At 53.7% G+C, this 4,138-nt stretch overlaps 1 protein-coding gene across 1 annotated transcript in view; it reads right to left on the bottom strand.

Annotated features, from left to right (window-relative positions):
* LRFN5 (leucine rich repeat and fibronectin type III domain containing 5) overlaps window positions 1-4,138 on the bottom strand; it is a 37,588-nt gene that overhangs the window by 2,680 nt on the left and 30,770 nt on the right. The window lies entirely within an intron of this gene.

Raw genomic sequence — 4,138 nt, 5'->3', positions numbered from 1 at the left:
TCCAGACCCCAGCCACATTCCAGACCCCAGCCACACTCCAGACCCCAGCCACATTCCAGACCCCAGCCACATTCCAGACCCCAGCCATACTTCAGACCTTAGCAACACTCCCGACCTCAGCCACTCTCCAGACCTCAGCTGCAATCCAGACCTCAGCCACTCTCCAGACCAGCGACAGTCAGCACAGGGCACGGCTGTTCCTGCTCAGAGCTGATTTTCCTGGCACTCAGTGCTGCTGCTGTGTACCTGCCCACAGCCAGCACTGCTGCCGTGCAGGTGACATGCTGCCAGCCAGACCCCTTAGTGGTGCCTGGTGGCTCCTGGAACAACAGTTCAGCTGCCATGGGGGTGCAGCACCACAGAGACACTGGTAGAGGACTCAGTATTTGGCCTGTGGAGAGTCCAAGGGGCCATGGTGGGTGACTGACCCAGCAGAGGCTGACCTGGCAGCACCAGCTCTGCCCCAGGCCCAGCACCCTGACACACAGCCAGGCACACAGGGACACATTTGCAAAGGGGAAAGGGGGAATCTGTATTTTCTGTAAGGACCCTATGGACTGGCCACAGTTTGCTGCTTTTAAACCAGAACTCTAACCAACAACAAAATTACTGCCAGAGGAAGACACCATGCAACCGGGTGGCTGCTGTTAGTGCAGCTTTAGGACAGCGATGGTGCATCCTGGGTGGACAGCAGCACCCTGGAACATGGTGGTGAAGGTTCCTGAGCGGTGGCAGTGCAGAGGTGTGCCCACTCTGTGAGTGGTACCGCTCAGGCTCTGGTACCGCTGAAGCTCCAGGACTGCTGAGGCTCCAATATCATCACCAAGGCTCTGGTTCCCCTCGGTTGCTGAGAAGAGAAGCAGTCGTGGTAGCAGCTGTGGCTGTTACTCCTGGTTGAAGCCATTCCTGGGAAAGCAGTGTGCCCTCTCTGTGCCGGGTGCCTGCCGTGGCTCTGGGCACGGTCTTGCCATGGCAAGGAAAGGGCTCAGCTGCACCTTCTCGAGGGCACACGCAGCTGCACAGGACTGTCACCTGTCACGGCTCAGTGTCACTCCACTGGCGCCTGGGATGCTCCCAGAGCAGTGCCCAGCAGGGTTGTCGTGGTCCCCAGGAGGCAGGAGCATCCCTGTGCTCCTGGCATCAGACCTCCGGCCTCCTGCAGCTCTGCTACCAGTAGGGATGAGACCACATCGTGCCAGTGCCCTGGCAGGAGCCCTTGGGCAGGTGGCATGTCCTGGCAGTGCCAGGCCCTTCCCAACCAGAGTGACGGGTTCCCAGGAGATGTGTCCTTCCTTCCAGGCATGGGGCACATGGCTGCGCTTCCCAGCTCCCCCTCCCTGTCTGCAGGGCTGTGTGGGCATGAGGATGGCTGGCAAACACATGGGGACACGCTGCAGAAATAAAGCCACATTGGTACCAGAACGGAGCAGCACCATGTATTGATGGTAAGGACACACCTGGGCACAGCAGGAAAGCAGCAGGGAAACAACAGACACAACACAACACCCTGCTTCTCCATCCAGGCATGGCTGCACCAGCCTCTAACACAGCACCACCTCCAGAGAAGGCCTGGGCCCAGGTGTGTGTTTCAGACACCAGTAAGAGAAAACAACTTTCTGAAGCATTGCTCCTCCTTCAGTGCCTGTGAATAAAGACCCTCTCACCGCTCAAACCTCAGACAATCTATATCCGAGCAGGAGCACATGGAGCCGAGCCATGGGGGGCACCATTGGCTCATGTCCCTGCAGACCTCTCTGCAGCTGGGGGTGACACTGGGGCCACAGTACATCACGCCTCCCATCCCCCTGATACCCCAAACTGCCCAATGTGTTCACACCCATCACCTCCAGGGGTGAGGGGTTATTCCAATTTGGAGGAGATGACCGAGGTTATTCTGATCCAGGAGCATCTCAGTACTTTTTCTGCCTCATACTCTCGGCAAACTCTGTTTTTTCTGAACAGAAAGGACAGAGAATTTCCTCTTCCACGAGTGCTTCCCACACTTTGAATCAAACCTGAATAAAACACAATGTCCCACTGCACAGTTACTCCAGTGGGAACAGTCAATTTTGTGCCTGAGGCATTCCCAAGGGATGCTCCTCTCAGCCAGGGAGAGAAATTGGCACCAGAGGAACCCACAGCTGCCCAGGTCTCTGTTCCTGCACTATCAGCAGAGATTTAAATTGAACACAGGGCCATATGGTCCCTCTGCGCTGCTGACGCAGAGGCACCGTGGACAGAACATCAGCTGCAGTGCTTAGAAAATGACTCCTCTGAGTAAAAAATTAAAAATATAAAAATAAACTTCCCTAAACCACAAGAAGCCATTAATATTTTAGCACTTTCACAAAACATAAGACACAATTAGGTCCAACTTCAGACAACATATAAAGCATTTTCATTTGATGTTTTTAAAAAGCACAATTAAATCCAATCCCTCAGCAGCAAACCTGTGATGCTCTCCCTGTGCCCCAGCACAGGGGGAAGGTGCCTCTGCAGCCCCTCACCAGGGCTTAGACCTTCGTGTTTGTTCCACACTGGGCAAAGCCTTAACCATCATTTTGCCTGTCCCTGGACACATCAACCCTGTCCTTGGCAGCACCTTATTTCACAGCTCCTTTCTGTGCATGCAGCCCTCAAGGAGCACGTGTGCTGCCAGAGCAATCTAAGGAGGGATTTATTATAATATTTTCTAACTTTCCCAGCAGGAAGTGGGTTTTCTCATTCTGAGGCTTCGTTTCCTATTTGGTCTCTGCATTTCCCAAGGGAAGCAAAAAGGGTTTCTAAAAAAGAAACAAGCCTCTTCTTTTTGTGTTCACTACACATTTCTCATCCAGACTTTGTTCTACTATGATGGGCAATAAAATCACCCAGAGCAACCCGTGATGACCAAGAACACCATCCCCACACTGCAGAGTCCCAGAGACAGAGACAGGGATACCAGGGAACATTCCCCTTACAACTGCCAGGGGCCAGCTGTACCCTGGGTAGAGCCAGGCTGTCCTCAGGCACCTGATCTGGGTTATGTCGCCCCCAAGAACAAGCATACAGGGTGTAAAATTTAACTATTCTCTACTTCAGTGGCTGCAAAGCCCATCTCAAACCTGTCATTTGGCATCTAAGAATGCACAATGCACTAATGTTCAGAGTTAAGCTGTCGCTAATTTGAACATGATGACCATATGAGTTTAATTAATATTAACTGCAGGCTTCCCTTTGCAGAGCAGAGCAGCACATGCAGGGCTGCCACCCACCCAACGTGGGCTTTGCACCTGCTGTCCCCCACTGCCGCATGTCCTGTCCCTACAGAGCGGCCCGAAATCACTCCAGCCCATGGGCTCCACAACCAACAGCAGGTTAAAGGTGAGACCACCATCTTTAAGTCCCCTGACTGTGCTCAGGGACTGAAGAGAATTGGAACAAAACATAAACTTTACAGCAAACATGCCCAAAAGTCTAGGCCAGCAGGAGATGACCATCATCATCCCGATCAACCACCACTGAGGCGCTGAACAGCCACGTGCCTTCCTTCTGCAGCCCTGCCTGTGCCCCCGGCCCCGCTCACTGCCCCTGCCCGCTCTGCCCCACACCGCGAGGAGCCCCAGCCCCGGCTCCAAAGGCTGCAGGACGGGACGATGCCTGTGCCGTGGGGTGTGGGTGCTCGGGGACTGCGGGTGGGGCACCCTTCTGGGGAGATCCAGTGGGGCCCCGCTGCTCCACCTGGACCCCTCACCCTGGCACCCTCCTTGTCCTCGTCCCGGCCCCGCGGTGGGACCCGGCCCGGCTCCGGCGGGGCAGTCACCGCGAGGCTGGCTGGGGTACCGAGTGAATATTTTATTTTACACAACATAACAACACAGCGTTGCTCCTGTACAGCATCTGCCTAAAAACAAAGGCAACACCATTGTCACGGAAAAGAAATGTACAGTCTGACCAGTTTAAAAAATATCATTTTACTGATTGATCCAGAAGTGGTTATTTGTTAGCTGGAGGAAACTGCATTTCCTTTATAAAAGGCTTTTTCTGTGAAAACTCTCTCTTTTGTTTTCTGCTACTGCAGAACCAGGAAGCCAGTCCTAGAGCAGGGAAGGCACTGGTGCTGTTTCGTGCTTTTTTTCACCCCTTAATCTTTTTTTTC

This window comes from Empidonax traillii, unplaced genomic scaffold, assembly GCF_003031625.1.
Source record: "Empidonax traillii isolate 1590-97213 ecotype Southwest subspecies unplaced genomic scaffold, ASM303162v1 scaffold908:size245805, whole genome shotgun sequence".
Taxonomy (NCBI): Eukaryota; Metazoa; Chordata; class Aves; order Passeriformes; family Tyrannidae; genus Empidonax; species Empidonax traillii.
This window is presented reverse-complemented; position numbering and strand designations above follow the sequence as displayed.